The sequence below is a fragment of the Nycticebus coucang genome, chromosome 1, assembly GCF_027406575.1.
Source record: "Nycticebus coucang isolate mNycCou1 chromosome 1, mNycCou1.pri, whole genome shotgun sequence".
Taxonomy (NCBI): domain Eukaryota; kingdom Metazoa; phylum Chordata; class Mammalia; order Primates; family Lorisidae; genus Nycticebus; species Nycticebus coucang.
In genome coordinates, this window is record NC_069780.1 from 193856862 (window position 1) to 193882079 (window position 25218).

Consider the following 25218-nt stretch of genomic DNA (forward strand, 5'->3'; position numbering starts at 1 on the left):
TAAAAAAAAAAAAAAAAAAAAAAAATGAAGGAATCCTAGCTGGTCTTGCCGTAGGAGACCAGTCAGCAGAGACGGAGTGGGTGCCAGGCACCCTGCATGGATCTGGGCCGGGGCACGGCTCCTGAGGCTGCATAGCAGATGTGAACTATGACAAATCACAGGAAGGGGGCTTTGTTTCACCTGTTATGAGAATCAACACAACAAATTTTTCTAAGATTATACATATCGTGGACCATAAAGAAGAACTCCATGTCACCAATATAGACAAGGTGTTTGAACAAAGGTGACTCCGAAGGTGACAGAGTGAGCAAGCACCATCACAAAACTGCTGAAGTGCCTTTAGTGGTGGGATAATTTGGGATAAGAAACCAGCAATGGACTTGCTCAGTTGCCTAGAATGCCCAGGTGAGCCCTGGACTCTCTGCCCAGGTTGCCTGCCTCTGCCCCAGGACTGGGCCCCCCTGAACCCCAGACAAACCCAATTGCTCTGCCTTAGGCAGCGAAGGCTGTGAGCTGCTGCCGACAGACCCCAGACGGCCCACATCTTTGAGCTGTCAATTGCAAAAATAGGTGTTTTTTTAGCATCCTCACATTGGAAATAGTTTTTGCCCTGAGAACTGGAAAACGTTCTTTCACAGGATCAAAGGATAGTTATGTCGATTTGTGAGTCCTCCATTAGGTTTCCCATTAAAAATGAATGCTGCTAATAATTTCATTTATATGCATTAATATTTGGGGAAAAAATACCTTCACTGAATCTGCCTTGAAATTCAGAATGCTCTCAGGAAGCACCATGACGAGTTCTAATATCATGGTATTTTCCTGATTTATCTCTCTTTCTTGATTGTAATATGTCGTTATTATATGACAAAAGCATTGCCTTAGGAAAAGCACACTTTTTTTTCAGTTGAGCTCATCTGCTTCTTTTAGTTTTAAACTTAAACCAGTGAACATTTTTAAGTCTACATTACAATGTATACCGTCCCATGACAATTCTTTCCTCAGCTGTTTTATTTATTTAATGCCAAGATGATACAATTTGAAATTAGGTGGATAAGCGTTCCTGCTTGGTACCTTTCTGACAGCATGTTCCCCTTCCTATTTCCATGCAAAGGTATACATAAACCACATTAGGCTCCGGCATCCATCCGCTGAGGGGGACACCACGCCACCCTTCACCGTCGGAGAATGCCCCTAAAGGCTTTGCAGGTTAGCAGTGATTTAATCCCTTATGCATGCATAATGTGACAAGCTTTGCATAAATAATAATAAATAATTGGTATGTATAAATAATTTATCATTTATTTTTGCAGTAGAAGTAGAATTCTTAGACATATTTTAAACAAAGGGAATGGCAAACATGATCTCAATGAAAGGGGTTAAGTCTTTTTCAAACACAACTTTCAAAGCTCATATGCATTTAATGTATATTTGTGGTTTTTTTTTCAAAAGAGTGTATTATGTCATCCTAGTCTTGGAAGCATTGCACCATACCTACACCCAAGTCAGAAAATAATAAAAAATAAATTTTAAATAGAGAATGATTTTTAAAATAAACTGAGTGATATCTCTTACTAAGAAAATTATTTTTTCCCCTGAGAGTGAATCAAGTCTAACCCTTCACAGTTAAAAGCATCATTTGAGGGAAAGATTCTATGTTTAGTTTGGCAAACATTTTCATTAAACTAGGGTGCCTAAATCTAAGTGTATGCAAAAATACTGGGGGAAAATTGCTAGTGGAATTGTAAACTGGCCACGTGTCAGCTTCAGGAAGTAAATGGAAGATTAAATTATTGTGCAGATGAAGAGAAAAGGGCAGGCTTCCGGCTTCCTGCATCCTTCTGAGGCTGGGGTGGCTGGCACAGATGCCCCACGGCTGCAGAGCTGGGAGCTGGCGGCAGACCGTGTGGCCCTGTGGTGAGCCCCGCAGGTGGAGCATTCTCAGCCATCAGCTGTGTGTTTCCCTCAGACTGTCCTTGCTTTTCCTTTTTCCCTAATGATAATGTATTTAAAAAAAAAAAATCCCGTAACATTGAATTCATCAGGAATAATTGGCTTCAGTGAAAAATGAGTTTTTATGAAAACAATTTGGGAAGCCTGAGCACTGTGCAGGGAGACAGCAGAGGAGGTGCCCCTGCCTCTGCCCTCTGGTCCTCCCCAGTCGCCCACCTTCCACCCCAGACCCCACAGAGGCTTTTACCTCCCTCCTGTTTACACTTCCAGTTTCATTTTTCAGATAATTCCTTTTGTTCACAGCTCAAAACTGTCATCTCTGTACTGAATTCATAAACACGTTTTGGGCCCAGATTGACTCCATCAATCCAGACTCCACACATTATTAGTCTGGTTATCTGGGGGGAGTCATTTTCCCTGAGAGTTACAAGGACACTGTTGACCAGGTAGAAGTTTAATGATGTTGGGTGACTCTTGCACGTCACACAGTCAGGCTCAGGCCCTGGGTGGAAGCGGGGAGGTCCCTCCCCACAACTCCTGCCTGTTCCGAGTCCTGTCTGTGGCAGGTCTTTTTGCTCCCCTCCTTCTAGGGTCCATGCGACCCACCCAGCCCCTCCAGCCTCTGCCCACCGCTGTCTGCACCTCCTGCCCTCAGAACCACCCTCGTCCCTCGGAAGCCTGGGCTCACGCCAGCCATCCCGGCCCTCTCCTGCCCATCTGTCCTCCTACATTCCTACCTTTGCATATTTCAAACAGTTGTGTCAACTCGCTCAGATGCGGAAAATAAATTCACCTTTGCAAACCACAAAAGGAATCACAGGAACAAAGATGTGATGGTATAAGTGTTCGAAACTTCCTCCCACCCAACTCCTGAGGGGGGTGCGGGGGGATGCTAGGGTGGCTTCTGGTGGTAGTCCTGGGGCAAGTGGGGAGAGGTGATGTGTGCGCAGCGATCAGCAAAGACCTGAAACAGGGGCACCTAATAAAATAAGAAGGTCCCAGGAGGGGGCCGTGGACAGGGAGCATACAGGTGGGGGCAGGGGAAATGTGACCCTGTAATGAAGGTGGGGTGTTGGGCACAGCCGCTGGAGGACTGTGGATGCCACACTGCCTGGCTTGGTGCTCTGCAAGTTAGCCCTGTCTTCCTGCCACACTGCCATCCTGTGCTCAGTGTCACCACCAGAGAGAACACCCCTGCTTTGTAAGGAACTTTTAGACTCCTCGAGCCTAGGAAGCCCCCAGAGGTGAGGGTGGTCCTGAGAGTGAGATCACAAGCTCTGGACAGCCAAGGACACAAGAGAAGTGAGAGCCTCAGCCAGACACCACGCCAGACACTGGGCATGAACAGCGACCCTGAGAGGTCAGAGGCCCCGAAGGTGAGGAGAGATAGGACAGGCCCTGAGAAACTCAGATGTCCATCCCCGTGGCTGCATCAGAGCTCACGAGGAAAGGCCACTGCAGGGCACTGCCGCCCTTCTCCTGGATAGCGTGTATCAGTGCTCACTGGTGTCCCGAGAAAGACGTGAGGCCCTGACCCTGCGTACCTAGGAGCTGGGTGCACACAGGCTAGGCGGACCCTCCCGCAATGCCTGCTGACACAGTGACAGGAAAAGGGGGGCACCCCTGGAAGAAGGCATGCACAGGGGGTTCAACGGCCATGTGGAGAGGAGGAGGCAACACTGAGGGACACAGCCACGAGCCAGGGACGCCGTCCACCCTGGGTGCTCACTGAGAAGATGGCAGACAGAGAGAGGGAGAGAGCCTGGCCCGGCCAGCACCAAAATGCTGGGCTGCTGGCCTCCAAAACTGTGAGATGGTAAATTTCTGTTATTTTAAGTCACTGAGTTTGTGGTGATTTGCAAGGAGCCCCTTGGAAATGGATGCAGTGTGAGCGCCTGGAGTTGAAGCAGCCAGCAGTCTCGCCGAGGCCCGGGTGGCAGGCAGACGCCCTCCTTCGCTTTGAGTACCAGAAGCTGCCTCCTCTGGACGCCTGTGCATGTGTTTAAATAGGCTGGCATTGTGCAGGCGCCCAGATTTCCCTTCTAATTGGAGGCATTGTCACAGACTAAAGCTGGCTGGGTTCATTTCAGGATGCCCCCAGGAGCCGGCAGCGAGGGGGCCAAATGATCTCATCTCTGAGGTGCCGCTCTCAGCGTCTCCTGTGAAGACCCAGTCAGGACCCAGTCCCATCAGCCACACTGTTCTTGCCCCCACAGGAAATCGGACCCCTGGGAGGAAGCATCTGGGCCAATGAGGATGGCTCCTTCAACTCTGGTCCTCCCCAGGGGCAGGGGTCACTGGTGCTTAGCACGCATCATCACTAAATTATTAGACCTCGAGTCAATTAGCTGAAAACAAACATAAAAAAGCCTGGTATTGAAACACAGAAACCAGAAGAAAGTTACCCATGGCTGGCTACGATCTTGAAGCTGCTTCAAAGGCAGGAGACGGGGCTTCCCGGAGAGGGAGGAGTGTGGCCTCTGTGTGGTGTCCCTGACGCGAAGGGCTGGCTGCTTCCTTCTCCTACTGACTCGAGCTACCCTAAAGCTTGCCTTGTGATAATAGGCTGGTGGACAGCACTTTTCAGTTTCCACCTAAACCCAGCATGTGTTGTGTAGAATGATGAACCAAAGATTAAAAATCCAATTAGACGCTCCCTTGACGTGAGAAATCAGAAGAGGAATTTGGGGAAATACATTGAAAACCACGTCTTAATATGATTGAGCTCGATAACACACTAAATAGAGAACTGATATGTCCCAGGGACCCCCTGAACTTCCAGAACAAATTGACTTTCGCCATCTCCAATACAAATATGCGTTCCTTGCTGTTAATTGTATTGATTGAGAAAAGGAGGTGTGTTTGAATGCATGTCCATGGAAGGCCCTGCTTTTCTCTTTATCATTGAGAACTCACCCGTGTCGGGGACATGGTGCTCTCAGGAAGCACCCGTGTGGTGAGATGAGGAACTTTTGATAACGTTCTATGAATAGCGTGTGCAGGAATCTGGCTCTCATGGCTGTTCCTTCATGCTCCCCCACCTCTCACCACTCAGACAGTAATGAGGACTGGAAGTGGGAGTGACTGCAGACCACTGCTTCCGCCAGAAAATCACTTGTCACCTTTCAGTTGTAAACCATTGTGACACTGGCGAGCAAAGCTCCTGTGCTGCCGCCTCTGTGAAGGAACTTTTGGAAGTTCACTTCCTTCCAAAATCTCGTAGTGTTTGGCCGTAAAGGAGCCTTTGAGTCGCAGTGGTCCAGTCCCCACCTTCTGCAGGTGAGAGGCAGAGCCTGGAGGAAGCTCCCCGCGCCCCCAGTGCCTCTGCCTCCCAGGATTGGAGGTTCTCCCACAGGGCCGCGATTCAAGGTTTCCGTCCTGTGGTCCCAGCTGCTAGATGTATGTCCAGATACTCTTTTCAGGTGGAACAACCAGCAAACAAAAACTAGAAGCAAATGCCTTTCAGTCTCCACACGGCTGCTCCTTAGGCGGTTTCAGCTGTAAACTCGACCTTCACATGAGAACCCCCTCCCCGAGAACAGGCTGGAGGGGCAGCAGAGAGGGGTGTGAGTGGCTGCAGAGTCAGGCCCCTGGGGGAGCAGGATAACTTCCTGATGCCCACATACATCTAAGGCCTTTCAGACCACTCGCGGATCTGGGCTGAGCAAGGCTGGTTTCTGCTCAGACTCCTTCCTACCTCATCCTTACCCTCCAAACTCAACCACAGAAGCATGTCTCATGTTTTAGGGCCGTTCTCCATGGGGAATGAACTGGGAGGGCAGAAGAGTTTATCAAAGTGCCCAAGGCTGATTGATCTGACTCTGAACTTATCAAAGTCCCTAGGGCTGATTGATCTGACCTTGCAAGGAAGGCATTCCCGGTGGAAGAGAGAGCCCGGATCAGGCTGTCTGCCCTACACATGCATCCAATTATCCCGGGAGCTTCCCCACCACCAGGAGCCTAGGCAACGGATGCCTGGCTGACCAGGAGCCAGTGGTTTTGGCCTTTCATAAAAATCCCATATGTAATTGCACATACATGCCTACTTTTATATTAACTACATTTTCTTTGAATCTATGATCTTAAAGAGTTGAAGGCTTGATGAAGAATTCACCTTACAAAGTTTTCTTCTTTTTGTGAGTCTGGAGACATCCAGCCACCATGAGGCAGACACTCTCACCTCCCAAATCAAGTGGAATGTTGGTAGTGTTCAAGATGCTTAAGATTGTGTAGAAAAGTAACCAAGTGACATTTAAGTAAAAGCTTTTGAAATAAAAGCTGAGAACTGGAAACTGTTGCATCTGAGTTGTGACATTAAGAAAATGTAACCTATGTATTTTTAACACCATCAAACAGCTCAGGGCCAGGCATTTCTACATGTGTTTAAATACATATAGGTTTCCCCCAAATAAACAAGGAATTTCTCTATGTCAACACATGTAGTTGAGCATTTTGCCCGGGATCAACTGCTATTTCCACTAGGCCTTACAGCGTCACTGGCAATTTGTCCTCACTCGTAAGCCAGTTATGTTTGGGAGTTGGACTGTTTTAGTCCTTCTAAGCTTCCCTGTCTCCTTTCCTCTCCCCTTGGATGGCCTCCTGTTCATCAGTGAGCCAGTGAAGGGCTGCCCTGTGCTGGGCACCTGGGCACCTACTGCGCACCTGGGCAAAATGCTGCAATGTCACACGTTCCTGCCGTGGCTTTCCTCAGTTATCTGAACATGGTTCTCACTCCAACATCATATCACATTTTACCTTGAAAGGGCCTTTGACATAGATGAGTCCAATCCCTCACCTTTTCAGGTGCACCGAGCCTCGGATGACTGTCCCGGTGCCCTGCAGCAACTCTGCCTCCTGCCCTCCAGGCTAGTGGTTCTCCCTTGTGCCATAATAGAATGGAGAGAATGAGCCATCCATGATTCCCAGGTTATGAGGTTTCTCCCAGGTAACGGGGGTTTCTCCATTTTAACACATGTAGGAAAATGGTCAAAGTCAGGGAAGAGAAATCTTCCCAGCCTGCTCCTTCCTAATCACCCAGCAGCCATGCACAGTATTGATCGTGGACACACTTTCCTAGATGGCTCTCCACCTGCAGACTAGAAACTGGGGAGGTTGCCAAGTCCCCAAACTCTATTGTCACCAATGCAATAAGAGAAAGGACACCAGCAGTGTGTTTTCTGAGCAGAGATGAGAAGAAGGAACAGGCACTGGGACAACTTGGCCTCTGTGGGGATGCTGAGTGCGTGGGTAGGGGAGAATGCACCATGATGCCTAGAACTTTGGCAAACGGCCATCAGAGCAGAGAGAACTGTGGCCCCTCCCCCAAGCTCCAGACAGCCTGCAAGGTGGCCTGTCCCACAGTTATCTCTGCCCCGCCACCTTGGTGATGCCAAGGTCTATGATTTGCTTCTAAGGTTCCCAGATTTTCTCCTGTTTTATTTCTTTCCAGGACATAAAATCCCAGACCTGTCCTTAAGGATGGGGAGTCTTCTGATTAGAGAATGTAGTGAGTGTATCTCTCCATTTATTTAGCTTTTTTCTAAATTTGTCTCCACACGGGGTCTGTACTTTTCGCAGCACCAAAGATACACAAGTCACACTCATCCCTGGACATTGAGTCTTCACGCTGTTGGAATCTGCCCTTTGTCACTTCAATTCCTGTCCTCCCTCTGGCTGCTCTCAGGAGCTGGGTGCCCATAGGACCTTCCTCAGAGGCTGGAGAAGTTCCTGTCACAGGCTGGAAAGAGTCTTCCCTGGAGCAGAACACACAGGAGCCTAGGGTTCCCGTCCCTCAGGGTGTCCCGAGGGCAGGGCCAGGGAGCCGCCTGCTCTCTGCCCAGGGGAGAGAGAAGGCCGCTGCTCCGATTACAGTGGGAAAGGTTTTTCCTCAAGTCTCAAGAATGTTCTGTGTGAAAGAAGGTGATTTGGGCTTGCCATTCCATTGTCGAGGGCAATGATCGACCTCACATGTGACTCAATTCAGACATTATTTGAAGTATTTTTCCTGTTTAAAATACTAACACTCTGCGCCTTTCTTCATCCTCTCTGAAGTGTTCACGGAGTGGGGCTCACATCCTTTTATTAAGAAGCAGTACTCAAAAATAAATATTTTATGATCTTCGGGACTCCCTTATCTGTGTCTGAAATCCAGCCGTATGGGACCACTGAAAGACTGCAGAGGAAGGTGCTCTGGGGGTGCTTCAGGGGAGCCAGACCCACGTCACGCAGGCAGCACCACCAGGAAGGCCACGGGGCCAGCTCCCCCGTGGGGGTCGGGAGCTGCCCAGCCCAGAGTGACTGCGCGTGGAGGGAGACCAGGTCCAGAACAGAAGCTGGTGTCGGGTCCACTCATCTAGACAAAGAGAAAAATTCTAACACTGAGGGAAAGCAGAGGAAAGGAAGCAGCAAACATAAGAGGAGATGTCAGAAAACAGAAAACAATCAATAAAGAAAATCAATTAACCCAAAAGTTGTTTTTCTGACCAGATCAATAAAATTGATAAATCTCTAGCCAGGCTAATTAAGAAAAAACAAAGACAAGCTCCCAATTACTAGTATCGTAAATGACGGGGGGAGGGCATTGCTATGATCCAACAGATAATAAAAACGACATACGGAAATAAAATGAATGATTCTACAGTAGCTTAGATGAAGTGGGTTTGTTTATTGAAAGACACCAAGGAGGAAAGCTCACTCAAAAAGAAACTGACAACATAAATAGCCCTCCACTTTTAAAGAAACTGAACTTGTATCTAAAAATCTTCCCATAAATAAACCTCCAGGTCCAAGTGGCTTTTCTGGTTAATCTTAAAATATTTTAGAGGAGGCAATGATGCCTATTTCACACGAGCTCACTTAGTATGCAGTAAATATAAATAGACAAAAATATTAGAAAAATTAAAATATGAGCTAGTACCTCTCCAGAAAATAGAGGCAAAAGCATTCATTAACAAAGCTATATAGTATAAACTTAAAAATACACAAAAATGTTGTTACATCTTGCCTAATAGGGTTCCTCTCAAGAATGAAAGGCTGGTTTTTATTTGAAATATAATTCAATGTAATTAGTACTATGAATTAATTTTAGGAATAAAAATGAAGGCTTAGGGCAGCACTTGTGGCTCAGTGGGTGGGGCGCTGGCCCCATATACCGAGGGTGGCATGTTCAAATGCGGCCCCGGCCAAACTGCAACAAAAAAAATAGCCAGGTGTTGTGGCAGGTGCCTATAGTCCCAGCTACTTGGGAGGCTGAGGCAAGAGAATCACTTAAGCCCAGGAGTTGGAGGTTGCTGTGAGCTGTGATGTCACAGCACTCTACCAAGGGTGACAAAGTGAGGCTCTGTCTCTAAAATAAATAAATAAAGGCTTATCTGAAGACTTCCCATTTTCAGTTCCAGATGTAAAAAGACTGGAAGTTACAGCTCCATTCTGATCTCAGTAAAAAGAAGTAACAGGCTAAAAAATCAATAGCCCTCCTAGGATCCCTAAATACATGTGGACACAGGGAAAACTGCTAAACCCAGGATGGGGGGACTGACAGGCACAGGCGAGGAGCCCTGGTCAGGAGAGCAGAGACTCAGGTGTCACCACACAGGATCCAGTACTAAGGTGGGACAGACGTGGAATTGGCAAATTGCTAGAGGCCAAGACAAGACAATCTGAAGGTTCAAAGCCCCAGGAAGACCCAGTTCCAGGCTCACCACTTTCACGAGTTTTAGCTCCATGAGCTGACCAGTTCCTCACAGTAAATATTGTAGAAAAAGGCCCTCTTGCTTTAGGCAGGAGAAGAGCAAAAGAAATCAGTTTGAAAAATGCCAGAACAATCTGTGCTTCCTCACAAGCTCTGTCCTCAGCAGAAATGATGTAACCAGAACCCGACCTGCTGGGTTTTATCAGAGCCCAAATGACGTGGGGGGTGGAAAGCGCTCAGCTCCAGCTGGCTCCAGCCTTCTGCGGAGAGAAGGGAAATACCCCACTCCAGTTCACTGATGCCGTCCTGGCCCACATGGGCAGGAGGTAGGATGAGAAACATGTGTGAAGTTCAAAGTGCTGGGCCAAGGGCAGGGAAACACGGAAACTAATCACAGGACCCAAGAATCCTCCCCTTAGGCCACACCTCACCACCATCTCACGAGAGGCCTACTCACACTGTTTCTTCTACCAGTCCGTCATCCCAGTTAGCAAGGAAAAATTACAAGGCATACTAAAAGCCAACACACACATAATAAAAAATAAAAAATTGGAGAGATAGAAAAGCATCAGGACAAGACATGGCAGGAATATTAACATTGTCAGAATAAGAATTTAGAGCAACATGAATTGATAAGTTAAGGATTCTGATAGAAAACAACACACAAGGACAGATGGGCAATATAAAGGGAGAAATTGCTCTAAGGACTTAAAAGTAGACCTGTCATTCCACCCAGTAATCCCACGGCTGGAAATGGACCTCAAAGGAGGTACCAGCTCCTTTTGCCAAAAAGACACCTATACTTCAGTGTTTATTGCAGCACAATTCACAGGTGCAAAGATCTGAATCAAACCAAGTGCCTATTAATTCATGAGTGGATGAACAAAATGTGGTATTTGTGTACCCTGGAATACTACAGCTATTTAAAGTTTGAATTAACGCCTTTTGTAGCACAATATGGAAGGAAGGAAGGCAGTGAAGATCATTGTCCTAAGGAAAATATCTCAAGAATGGAAAAACAAACCTGACATGTACTCATCATTAAACTGGAACTGGCCAGTGGGTGTGCAGGTGCACACAGGGAGGTGGGAGTCACTGGAAATCAAGCAGAGGAGGTGAGAGGGGAGGGCCTAGGACCCCCTAATGGGTGCAGTGAGCTCTGTTTGAAGGATAGGCACATTTAAAGCCCAGACTCAAGCCGTGTATCAAAAACATTTGCACCTGGGCGGCGCCTGTGGCTCAGTGAGTAGGGCACCGGCCCCATATGCCGAGGGTGGCAGGTTCAAACCCAGCCCCGGCCAAACTGCAACCAAAAAATAGCCGGGCGTTGTGGCGGGCGCCTGTAGTCCCAGCTGCTCGAGAGGCTGAGGCAAGAGAATCACGTAAGCCCAAGAGTTAGAGGTTGCTGTGAGCTGTGTGACGCCACGGCACTCTACCCGAGGGCGGTACAGTGAGACTGTCTCTACAAAAAAAAAAAAAAAAAAAAAAACATTTGCACCCCCGTAATATTTAGAAATAAAAAAAAAATAGTTAAAAGAAAAAAATAAAAAAGGAAAGAATCAAAACCAAAAGCTACAGATCGAGTATACTCTAAGACAAATGAAGGATGCCTTCAATGGGCTTGTTGATGCACTAGACATGGCTGATGAATCTCTAAACTTAAGAATCTATCAATAAAAACATCTAAAAGTAAAAACCAACTAGAAGAAAGACTGAAGAAAAAAAGAGAAAAGAATATCTAAGAACTTTAGGACAACATAAAAGATGTAATACAAGTATAAGGGATACCAGAATGAGAAGAAAGAGAGAAAGGACCATAAGAAATACTAGAATAAATTATGACTGAAAGTGTCCACAAATTAAGACCAAGAAGCCTGAGATCACCACACAGCAGAATAAATACCAAAAGAATCCTATTCCTACGCATGTCATTTTCAGACTGCAGAAAAACCAAGATAAAGAAAAATCCTTTAAAAAGCTACAGCATATACAAGCAACTAATCAAACAAACCACATTTCACACACACACACACACACACACACACAACATCTTATCTCTACAGGAACAAAGAAAAAATGTCATGTGGCTTCTCAGCTACTATCCAAGTAAGAAGAGAACAGGGTGAAATATTTAAAGTGTTGATGAAAAAAAAACCAAACTGCCAAGTTATAATTTTGTGTCTCGAAAAATTATTTTATAAAAGTGAAGGGGAAGGAAATAAAAAAACCTTTTCTTATACAAAACAAGAGAGAGGGAGAGAGAGCCTTTGTTGCCAATAGACCTATCTTATAAAGAATTTTTAAAGCAGTTCTTAGGAAAGAAAAAAATAATAATATAAAGGTCAGAAACTCAGCTCTTCATAAAGCAAAGATAAGTGAAGGTAAAATAAAATGTGCATTTTTCCTATTCTTAATTGATCTAACAGGTAAGAGTTTATCTAAAATGATCACTGCAACAATGAATTTAGTTAGTATCCTGTTTACACACATACCTATATCCACTAGGCCAGTGGTTCTTAACCTGTGGGTCGTGACCCCTTTGCAACAATGAAAATACATTGTGGCATTAGGAAGGTTGGGAACCACTGGTCTAGGCATATCTAAAAACTGTACACATATAAATACAGAAGGTGCCAATAAATATATGCACAATTTAAGAAGGGAAAAAACTATTAAAATCGCAATACTCAAGTCACGTTTGACTTTTGCAATTACAAGAGGTACTAAAACGTGGCATGCGTTCACCTTTGTTATTAGTATATATTGAGTATTACAATGTGCATGCATTTTTAGGCATCCTCTGTGTACTAGCTTATGTATGTTTTTGTATAAAAAAGGAATGCTTATAGATAAGGATGAATGACACCAAGGATACCAGGGTAAGAGAGAGAAATTACAATTTGTAATTATATGTTATTCACACTATCATTGAACCAAACAGTATTATTTGAAGGTGTCTGTAGATTAGATTAAAAACATATTGCAAAATCTATGAAACATTTAAGCAGAAAATTATTATTATTATTATTATTATTAGCAGTTTTTGGCCAGGGCTGGGTTTGAACTTGCCACCCACAGCATATGGGGCTGGTGCCCTACACCTCTGAGCCACAGGTTCTGCACCAGCAGAAAATTATAAGAAATATACAAGATGACATTAGAATTAATGAGTTCAGCAAGGTTGCAGGTAGCAACAAAAAAACAAAATAATTCAAATTTGAAAATAAATATATTTATAATGATATTAAAATATTTAAAATATAAATAAAATATGAAATAAATGTTTACAACATGAAAATGGAAAACTGCCAAACATTGCTGAGCAAAATCTTTAAAAACCAAGATAAATGGAGAGATACACCAGGCTCCTAAATAAATGGAGGGATACACCAGGCTCCTAAATAAATGGAGAGACACACCAGGCTCCTAAATAAATGGAGGGATACACCAGGCTCCTAAATAAATGGAGGGATACACCAGGCTCCTAAATAAATGGAGGGATACACCAGCCTCCTAAATAAATGGAGGGATACACCAGGCTCCTAAATAAATGGAGGGATACACCAGGCTCCTAAATAAATGGAGGGATACACCAGACTCCTAAATAAATGGAGGGATACACCAGGCTCCTAAAAAAAATGGAGAGATACACCAGGCTCCTTAATAAATGTAGAAATACGCCAGGCTCCTAAATAAATGGAGGGATACACCAACCTCCTAAATAAATGGAGGGATACACCAGGCTCCTAAATAAATGGAGGGATACAGCAGGCTCCTAAATAAATGGAGGGATACACCAGGCTCCTAAATAAATGGAGGGATACACCAGGCTCCTAAATAAATGGAGGGATACACCAGGCTCCTAAATAAATGGAGGGATACACCAGGCTCCTAAATAAATGGAGGGATACACCAGGCTCCTATATAAATGGAGGGATACAGCAGGCTCCTAAATAAATGGAGGGATACAGCAGGCTCCTAAATAAATGGAGGGATACAGCAGGCTCCTATATAAATGGAGGGATACACCAGGCTCCTAAATAAATGGAGGGATACACCAGGCTCCTAAATAAATGGAGGGATACACCAGGCTCCTATATAAATGGAGGGATACACCAGGCTCCTAAATAAATGGAGGGATACACCAGGTTCCTAAATAAATGGAGGGATACACCAGGCTCCTAAATAAATGGAGGGATACAGCAGGCTCCTAAATAAATGGAGGGATACACCAGGCTCCTAAATAAATGGAGGGATACACCAGGCTCCTAAATAAATGGAGGGATACACCAGGCTCCTATATAAATGGAGGGATACACCAGGCTCCTAAATAAATGGAGGGATACACCAGGCTCCTAAATAAATGGAGGGATACAGCAGGCTCCTAAATAAATGGAGGGATACACCAGGCTCCTAAAAAAAATGGAGAGATACGCCAGGCTCCTTAATAAATGTAGAAATATGCCAGGCTCCTAAAAAAATGGAGGGATACACCAGGCTCCTAAATGAATGGAGGGATACACCAGGCTCCTAAATAAATGGAGGGATACACCAGGCTCCTAAATAAATGGAGGGATACACCAGCCTCCTAAATAAATGGAGGGATACACCAGCCTCCTAAATAAATGGAGGGATACATCACGCTTATGGATCAGAAGACACAATATTGTTAAGATATCAAATCCTCCCAAGTTCATCATTATATTCAGGACAAATCCAGCCAAAAATTCCAACCTATATCTGGAGAAATGGACAAATTTGTTCTAAAATTTATTGAAATGCAAAAAACCTAGACTAGTTAAAATCACTTTGCATAAGAAGAACAAAGTTGGAATACTGATGGTATTTGAAATCAAGGTTTATTAAAAACCTAGTATAATCAAGATAGTATTAGATTTACATAAATTTCGAACTGGCATATTAATGAATGGAAAAATATATTACTGAATGGAAAGTCCTAAAATAAAATCACACATGCAGGGTGGACATAAAGTTTATGTGTGATCTACTGAACTATTTTAAATTGCACATCAACTTAATGTCCACCCTATATGTGGTCAATTAATTTTTCACTGGCGGCACTAAGCCGCTTCACCAAGGAAATGATAGTCTCAACAAATGAATGGCCCTCCATCCCTACCTTGTTCCACAATCCTGTTTAATCTGGACTTCCAATCCTTAAAACTAAAGCTGAAGAAAAAGCATGTGCTATATTGCTACTGTTCATAAGCAAAGGGAAAAAATATTTTGTTGCATGTGGTTTCAGAAATCTGTATAAACTGCAGGGGGAAAATTACTTGATAAAATTCTTAAGCCCAACAAAAAGGAAATCAGTATACAGATTTTTTTTTTTTTTGGTAGAGCAAAATGTAGTGTTAAAACCAAGTTTTACAGGTTAAAATCAAAAAACCTAGTTTTAACTTTATAAGTTAATTTTAGCTATACACTGATAATATAGTAATGGTATGTAATGCAATTGCTGAGAGAACATTCTAGAAATAAATTAAAATACAACAATAAAAACTACTTGTAATAACATGCCAGTTAACTTCAACACAAAGTGGGGAGAAAGGAAGTGGCCCACAGAGAGGAGTCCTGGAGGCTGGAGAGAGAGGTTGGGGGAGAAAGACTGAAGAGAGAGGGGCTGGGGGGAAAGGCCCGGGAGAGAGGCTGAGGAGAGAGGCCAGGGAGAGAGGCTGAGGGGAGAGAGACTGAGGGGAGAGAGGCTGAGGGGAGAGAGGCTGAGGGGAAAGAGGCTGGGGGGAGAGAGGCAGAGGGATAGAGGCTGAGGGAGAGAGGCTGGGGGAGAGAGAGGCTGAGGGGAGAGGCCGGGGAGAGAAGGGCTGGGGGGAGAGAGGCTGAGGGACAGAGGTTGGGGGGAGAGAGGCTTGGGGGATAGAGACTGAGGGAGAGAGGCTGAGGGATAGAGGCTGGGGGAGAGAGGCTGAGGAATAGAGGCTGGGGGAGAGAGAGGCTGGTGATGATAGGGGCTGGGGGGAATGGTGCTGCATGATTTTAACACCAAGAAAGAAACACAGAGGCTGGGTGCAGTGGCTCACACCTGTAATCCTGGCACTCTGGGAGGCCCAGGTAGGTGGATTGATTGAGCTCACTAGTTGGAGATCAGCCTAATCAAAAGTGAGACCCCATCTCTAAAAGTAGCCGGGTGTCATGGCAGGAGCCTGTAGTCCCAGCTATTTGGGAGGCTGAAGCAAGAGAATTGCTTGAGCCCAAGAGTTTGAGGTTGCTGTGAGGTACGATGCTACTGCACGCTACTGAGGGTGGCAAAATGAGACTCTGTCAAGAAAGAAAGGAAGGAAGAGAGGGAAGATGGGAGGGAAGGAGGAAGGAAGGAAGGTATGGAGGGAGAGAGGGAAGGAGGAGGGAGGGAGGGAGGGAGGAAGGAAGGAAGGAAGGAAGGAAGGAAGGAATGGAGGGAGGGAGGGAGGAAGGTATGGAGGGAGGGAGGGAAGGAGGAGGGAGGGAGGGAGGGAGGGAGGGAGGGAGGAAGGTATGGAGGGAGGGAGGGAGGGAGGGAAGGAAGGAAGGAAGGAAGGAAGGAAGGAAGGAAGGAATGGAGGGAGGGAGGGAGGAAGGTATGGAGGGAGGAAGGTATGGAGGGAGGGAGGGAGGGAGGGAAGGAAGGAAGGAAGGAAGGAAGGAAGGAAGGAAGGAAGGAAGGAAGGAAGGAAGGAAGGAAGGAAGGAAGGAAGGAAGGAAGGAAGGAAGGGAGTTTTTAAAACAGGTAAAGATCAATCCCAGGGAGGGTCGTAGTGCAGAATTTCCACTTTGTGAGCGCAGAGAGAGTGGCAGAAGGATTTCAAGACAAATGATGAGCTGTCCTGCAGAACAACCGAAGAAATCAGGAATGATAAAACAAAAAGTTATAATAATATGAAAATGGTAGGAATACCAAATGCATGTGTTGCCTTAATAAATTTTAGTAGATTAAAAATCAAAAGACAAAAACTTTAACAGGAGATTTAAACATAATTTTCATCTGGGACTAAATTTGCATAAACAGTAAAAACTAATAATAATTAAAAGGACAAAAAGAGGCAAAGATACATCAAAAATGACAATATTAATATCAGATAAGATAGAATTTGGGGCAAAAGAATCTGAAATGAGTCAGAAAGGGATGTTTTATGCAATAAACATACAATGTGTAATCGTTATGGACTGTCATGCCTTTGGGAGCATGGTGACAAAGTTAATAAACTACAGTCCTGTCAAGAGACTGTATTATACCTCTCTGGACAATAACAACAACAATCACAGCTCCAATAGCGTGCACCTGCAGCACCCACCCCCACCCACAGTAGAGATAATTTTGAATAAGGGGAGAGTGATTGAATACGGAGAATGTGTAGAAAACTGAGCTCTTTTTACTTGTACCCAAATATTAGTCACACTGAACATCTTAGCAATTGGCAGAAAAACTGCGTTTTTGTTTTTTTTTATCACAATGCAATAAACCTGGAGATTAGTAATATCCATAAAAGGAAGACCAAAGCATGTCTCCTCGGGAAGGGAAAGATCCTCCACAGGCCTCTGAGCCCAAATAGGGCTGACGTCTGAGACGGCAGATTATTTACAAATGAATAAAAATAAGAAAATCTTATTTCAAAAATGTATGAACTGTGGCGAAATCCTCACTTAAAGGAAAAATTATAACCTTAAATGTTTTCACCATTTAATAAGACATTTATTTTGTGTATATAATCACATACACTCATTTTTTAAAAGCAAGAAATAAAATGTGTATGTAACAGATTATTACCTTGTTCAAAGCACTAAAAACCAGAAACATGGGCAATAAAGGAATTATATGGAGTAAAATTTTACAGTAGCTGTTTTCAAGCACTGGTGTTATTATTAATAGATGCTCATTACATTTGTTCTTTATTTTCTGAAAATTCAATAACATTATAACATACTATATGATATATTTACACTTGAGAGAAAATCAAAATATCTAGGATGTCCCTATTAATTACATAATGCAAACTACTTAAAATTTAGTAATTACTCTTGAAACAAAGAAATGCCCAGTCAATGAAATGGTTAAATTCTCAGCAGTGTCCCACAGAGTTATTATAAATTTCCTTACAACTATCGAAAGCTCTCCTGGAGGTTTCTGTCTCTGTGTTTTAGTCTAATGCTGGGATTTATATTTATATTTATTTTATGAATTGTGAAACACTCAAAATTAGTAAACTTGTGTTCAAGAAAGTTTATTTTGTGTATGTTTTTGTTTGCTTTTGGACAACCCCACAAGGTGCTTGTTCCATGGTCAATGACACCAGCATGGCCGCTCACTTGCATGCCCAGCGTGGCCCAGGCCACTGTTTTTCTGCACACAGGAAAGCAGAGGCTTCCTAGAGTGCTCTGGGCAGGTCGCTGCTTCCACGCAGATCACTCGTGGTGGCAGTGACACCTGTCAGGATCCTACCTGAGGCTTGATGGGGGTGGGTTCAGATGCTGGACAAGGCCAGATCACTAGGACGCTGCCTGCCCTTAGCAGCTTTTGACCAGAAGGCATGGTGCACTCTTCTTTCAGAGTGGGGTCCAAATGCTGCCCTGTGGGAGACTGGCCTGTCCTCTAGAGGGCTGGGGCTGCTGTGCTGGCCAGTCCAGAAGTTGTCCTTGGCTGTGCTGCTGGCCCATGCTGCTGGCCCATGCTTCTGCCTGGAGGATCCTTATCATTCCCTAATGCATGGGGTCCATCTAGGGACTCTGCTGTGGGAAGACTGGCGAAGCAGCCTTGTGTGTGGTGTTGGTGGTTTAATCCCTCAATGAGCAGCCCACGTCTTCCTGTGAACAAGGGCTGTGGGGCCAGTGACTTCCTGAGGAAAGTCCTTCCTGCTGACCAGGGGCTGCCCTCAGCCACCTGCCTGGTGAAGCCTGCCTCAAACATCCCCCTCCATGTCTCAGATTTCAGGTAAAGTGTCCTCCACAGAGCCCAGGGAAGCTGGGGGAGTATGGACACAGTAAGGCCAGTGTAGCTGCCATGGGCAGTGTTCCCTGGGCAGGGTCATCTACAGAAACCTGCCAGTTGTGCAATGGTTGGGGACAGGCCTGGAAAACCTGTCAGGAGCCCATCTGGAAGTCCCCTTTGGTCTGTGACTGTTAGGTGTTGACGAAGTGAATTTGCATCTCAGAAGCTTTTAAAGTCCTCATGAAAGTGGAAACCGGCCAGAGATAGCCTCGTGGACACAGACCACAGCATGGACACATCCTGCGGAAACTAGGGGCAGGCCTGAGGAAGGACAATTCCAGAAGCAAAATAAGCCTGTTTTGCATAAGATGAGATAGTGAAAACCACGCAGGTGATTCCAAGATGAAAACTGGGGCCCTACCCTCAGTCCTCAAGATGCGCGATGAACGTGGGGATGGGGCATGGGACAGGACGTCCTATTTTATCCAGGACTTCACAGGACATCCCCAGCATCCCTCCTTATCAGACCAGAGTTAGCCAAGAGTTGATGCAGAACAGGGAGGACACCGGCTCTTCAGGGAGCAGGTGCTGTGGTGGGGAACAGGGAGGACCCGGCTTCAGGCCCCCTGTGGGCAGGAGCTTGGAGCCGAGAGGCTACAAGGATCTCCTCAGGGAGCAACATCATCAGCCCCCAGTGACTGTCTGGACAAGGTCTGCCCCACAAGGTGCTGAGAGGCTGCTAATGTCCTCAAGACAAAGGGGTTTCGGTATTGGTACCCTCTGGTGCTGCCTGGACTTGTGGGAGTTGGTGAACTCCACATTTGGGCCATGTAGGGTCCAGAGGACCTTTGGCTAAAAGAGTAGCAATGGTGCTTCTTTCCCTGGGCTGCAGCTTCCAAAATGCTGCATTTACTCCAGATGGTGCTGCCATATCCCAGGCTGTAGGCTGCAGGCAGGCCAGCCCAAGGCCATGCGTTTTTATCTCCTAGGGTCATTTTCTGGGGAGAGCGTTTGTCTCTCAGTCGGGACACATCCCTGTGAATACCAGGACATCAGTCAATGGCCTTGTTCCAGCAGTGGTACTCTCCCCTCCCAGCTCCCCCTCTCTGAATTAGAGCCCGTGGCTTCCAGTAGCCATCGCTACCTGCACCATGTGCTGGCCATGAGTCACACCTCATGCCAGAGCATGGGCTCTTGTGCTGGGAAAACCACCTGCAGATCACATTTACTTGATTTTAGAGTTGGGCCAGCGGTGAGTTAGGTCAGCATGCCCCATGGACACAGGCTACCAGCACCACATGCCCCCCTCCTGTGCGAAGGCCTCCTGGGTGACTCTGGTGCTGCCTGCCTTGCCTGGCCAGTCTTCCTGGCCCCTCAGCTGGGGCTGGGCTGTCTTTTCTCCACAGGGTTGGTTGTGGGGAGGGTCAGGGCAGTCGTGCACACCAGCATCTGCACAAAACACAGAACTGTCTGCACAGTGGCCAAGCCCTACTTTGGCTGGGAGTGAGATTTCCAGGTTTCCATTTGCTCCCTGCAGACAGGCAGATGAAAGGAATGGGCAGGTGGAGAAAAGAGGACCATGCCTGTCCTGCTGGGCTCCACACCGTCCCCTCAGGAAGTTTCAGAACTGCAGATGCAGAGCACCCCTCCCTGCCACCCCCTCTCACTTACTCTGTCCCCCAAGTCATGCAGCTGGGTGATTGTGCTCATCTAGCTCATATGCTGACAAATTGGATGATGGGAAAGAAGATTTTTCATTATCCAGGGCCCCACCTGCTGTCTGGGGCAGCAGGTTTGGAGACAGAGGAGGAGAGGCAGGACTGTGATCCCTAGCAGTGGGCTGTAGAGACTGATGTTAGCAAACTGTGTTTTGAGTTCTCCCTTGGGCATGTATGTGAAGTCCCCGGTGCTGTCAAAGCCAGGCAGCCACAGTCCTGGGACCTGAAAGCCCAGAAAGATCAGCCTAGCCTTTGGGGATGCAGCCCTCACCCCAGGGCAGGCCTGGCTGGGGCGCCACAAGCATCATGTTGTGATGGCTTAGATGGAGTGGAAGGAAGTAACCTCAGCCAGGACAGTGAGTGTGTGTCCAGTGTGCAGGGAGAGAGGTGGAGTCAGAGGGAAACAGGCCGGGGAAGGGAGAGAGATAGGATAAAACACAAACTGCTCTCTGGGCAGTGCCCAGCAGCAGTTTCCCTGGGAAAAGCCTCTTCCCATAGTTATGTGGAGCAGGGCAAAGTCCAGCTTGTTAGAAAACGAACAGAATACAGGCAGCTGGGGGGCCCCACCGAGGTGGGAGGGCCATCTGCACCCTCAGGCCCCCCTGTGCCTCAGAGCTGGCTGCAGCTCCCTGGGTAGTTACTACTGGAAGGTGCTGAGCACCTACTGTATTCACACACTCAGCCCAGGGCTCCTCATTGGCCTTGGGCTGACAGCCACTAGGAATGACCAGAGGAGCCTGTCCAGAGCCAGATTCTAGCTGGTGTGTTGGCACACTGTTCCCTGAGAGGGCTGAGGTGTGCCATGAAAATTTTTAAAGATCATTGATTAAATTATTTTCAAAACAAGTTCAAAGCACAGTAAGTATATTCTTTTTTTTTTTTTAACTCCTTTTTTTTTTTTTTTTTTCTGAGACAGTTTCATCCTGTCGCTCTGGGTAGAGTACCATGGCATCACCAAAGCTCACACGAACCTCAAACTTTTAGGCACAAGTGATCCTCTTGCCTCAGACTCCTGAGTAGCTGGGACTACAGGTGCCCACCACGTCTGGCTGTTTTTTCAATTTTTAGTAGAGAGGGAGTCTTGCTCTTGCTCAAGTTAATCTTGAACTCCTGAGCTCAGGCAATCCACCAGCCTTGGTATCCCAGAGAGTTGGGATCACAGGTGAGAGACACCACACCTCGCCCTTTACTCTTTTTTTTTTTTTTTTTTTTTTTGATCAACATAATCTAAGTGTGCTGCAGACGTTTAACTATAAATAGGTTCAAGTGTGCCATGAGATAAAAAAAAAAGGTTGAAAAACACTGATTGAGAGATTCACCTTCCTTTGAAAACACCTCATAGTAACTTTTCTCTTGAGGTCAGCAGAGCCTGGACATAAGAATGTTTGGCTTTTCCTGGGAGCTTTCTGTGCTTCTGAAAGTTCCTCCTAAAAATAGTAGGTGGGACAGAAAAGAAAATGACGTTTTCCCAGGAGCGCCCACCTAGACCTACGGGCCAGCAGAACAACCTCACCCCAGAGACGTCTCCCAGGACCAATGAGCGCCCTGAGCAAACTGCACCCTCGCTGCCACGGGGAGCACACAACTGATTCTGTAAGGTCTGAGGACGGGATTAACATGTTGTTATAACATTACTGTCTGATTCAAATAATTCTGTTTTCTTGTGAGGACTGCTCATGAAATATCTATTTTACATGTGGTACAAACCCCAACTGGGACTGGAAACAACAGCAGTGGCACGTTGACGTTGCTCAAACAGTACCTTCCCATTAACCAAGAGCAACAATTAGGAAATGTTTCAAGTAACTTTAATCTCAGTGGCTGAATACACATTGTTCATTTTCCTGTGTCAACAACTAGAGGCTGATGTTTTTGAGCAGATTTCCATATGCTAATTTACCTATTTCCCTTTCTGAAAGACTATCTTTCCTGACTGCTAATTCCAGCTGACAGGGAATGGTTTCACTTTTCATTCTCTGCAAAATAATATACTATTGCAAAGTGATTTATAATAAACAGTATCTAGGAAAGAACTACAATGCTGATTGGTTTTGACAACCAAAAATGCATTATTAATGAAATAATAACATTGGCAGCATCTTGGACACAAACTAATTGTTTAGAGTTTATTTTTCTGTTCAGACTTTAGATCCTTGACTACTGTTTAAAGCTTCTTTGGGGTGGATGATTATTGCTTGGGAAGATTGTAGAGACACATTCGTGCTAGGTGGAAAGTTCAAATGCATCCAGGGTGAACAGGAGGACAGATTATGTTGAAAATTGTGGCTAACGCTATATTTTAATAACAATATTTTTCAGTTTTACTTAACTTAGTAATTCTTAATTATCCTAAATCAGAGGTCTTTCGAATTATACCGTCTATAACTAATAAAGGTAATTTTAAAAAATAAATTATTTTTAGAATTCTAAGTAATTCTAAGAAGTATTATGAGCAGTCAATATATAATGCACTATTTTCTATCCAGAGTTAGCTCTAAATTACAGCTAGGAAAAAAATGGAAGAATAAAACAAAACCTAAAGTCAAACTCAACATTATTTCGAGTTGTCTGATGGGAGCAGGGGGGGAACTCGGTCATTTATCCCAACAACACAGCAAAACCTACAGCATCACGATGTGACTGCAGTTGTGCAAAGCCCCAGAAAATCCATCTCATTGCTTCCGGTAGAAAACTATTCTACATTTTAAGCTTACTAATTATACAAAATGTAATGTTTTATTTCATCCATTCACTCCAATTTCTGTTACTTAATTCACTAAAATATCTGTACTGCTGATGGAATTATGGCAGTGCTTACGGAAGACTGGGCACCCATTGTTATGGGGTCCCATATTAATTGCACCATGAACTTTATTGAATTTCCTGAAGTGCTTTGCTGGATAGTCTCCAAACACTAACAGGCAAATGAAATTAAATAAAAAGGGTCAGCTTTATTTAAAAGCATCATGTAAGAGCTTTAGAGAACGACCATAATTAAAGAGGCTATACACCAAAAGCTCAATGCCAGCGTCCCTCCTCACCTGAGCACACCCGTCTCCTGGGGCATCGTGGAGAACTCGTCACAGAGAGGGGCCTCGGCAGCCCAAGGGCAGGCGCTGACGGGGAGGTGGCTCCCTAACAGGTTTTCACAGATGTTCATGGAATTCAGCCGTGCCATCTCCCACACCCACCTTAGTGCACTTGTGAACTTCACCATGATTTCTGCAGAGAGTGTTGAAGTCAATGTTGGAAAATGCAAACAAGAACAAATAAAAGATTTATCTGCTAACTTAGCACAGAAGTTGGTAAACAGCAGAAGACCACAGGGGCACTCTATGAGTGGTCATTGTTGTCTGGAGGCAGGGGCAGCCCCACGGCCACATGCCCAGTGCTCAGGGATGAATCCATCCAGCAGGGCCCTCCAGTCCCCTCCTGACTGGATCAGGGGCCGTCCCCAGAAGGGTGACTGCAAAACTCAAGGCTACCTGTGTATGGGAAACACAAAACAGGGGCAGCCAGCTCGTGATGCTTGCAGAGTTTCCAGGACTGGGAAGATTTCTCTGAGAAAGCTGGAAAACATGATTGCCCAGGACCCAATTTGGATCAATTGAATGTGAATTGTTCCAGGTGAGGCACCGGGATATATGATCTGCAAAAGTTCTCTGGATGGTTCTGGTAGACCTGTGGGCTGCAGGGAAAGGCAGAGAGCATGCTCCAAGCAAAGACAGGGCAGAGGTAACCACTTAGCCCACGCAGGCAGCCACCCTGTGCCAGTGTGGTGGGGGAACCACCCTGCAGACACCCCATGAGTGATGCAGCCCAGAGTTTGCAAGAACCACGCCATGATGCAGGGGCCCTGCAGAGTTCTGCTGCTTCACCCTGTGGAGTGTGGGTTTGGGGTGGGAGGAGGTTGGTGCTGGAGCTGAAAGCTGGGAGGAGAGGGTGCTGCTGACACAGTGGGTATGCGTGGAGCAGGGAGGGGAGGTTCTGTGCAGGACTTTGCAGTAAGCAGGTTCAATCCCTTAATGGGTAAGGTCAGGAAATTCAGGTCCAAATAAGAAAACTGTTTGGCTGGAGATTGCCAAAACTGTGTCAGTTCAGGAAGACCGTCTAGAGTGATGTGCTAATAATATACCACACGTAACTGATGAAAAATTGTACAGTCAAGTTCCTCCCAGAAAACAGCAGGTCACTTCATGAAACAATGTCGTCTACTATGCAATCGCCTTAGTAAGGAAAGGAACGCAGAGTGTGCCCAGGGAGCAACGTACTCCCCTGATGAGAGCAAAATGCTAATGACGACAGAGGACAGAGCAGCTAGTCCCACTGCCATGGGGCAAAAGTGAACTTTTCAGCCTCTCACTCTGAGGCCTGCAGGCTTCTCTCCCAATAAGAGACTCCAGAATGTCCTTGCTCTGAATGGAGATATACCATTCCTGAGATCCTGAGGTCCTGTTTAATTCAAAATGAAGAACCTTAATGAAAGGACCCCGCCCTACTCCCAACTTGACCCCAACACCTTCGTGACAAACCAGTCCAGACGATAGGATCGAAGAGACAGACTCATTCTGCAGACAGAACTCTGATGGCAAAAGTCAAGGTCAGACCAGCCTGGCTCCCTGCTGGCCGGATGCAACTCAGAAGGCCATGTCTTTTTTCAGTTTTATATGTAACACCACCTTCTTGTATACAAACTGTACAATTTGTCTACTCCTCACATGCTCTCATTGATGGGAAAATTGACATCGTGTTAGTGATAACTGTTTAAAAACAATATTTCTATGGTGCATCTTAGAATGGGTACAGGTGAAACTTAATAAAGGCAGAATACAAATGTCTATATACAATAACTAAGAAAATGCCATGGAGGCTACGATGAACAGTTTGATGAGAATATTTCAGATTGCATATGAAAC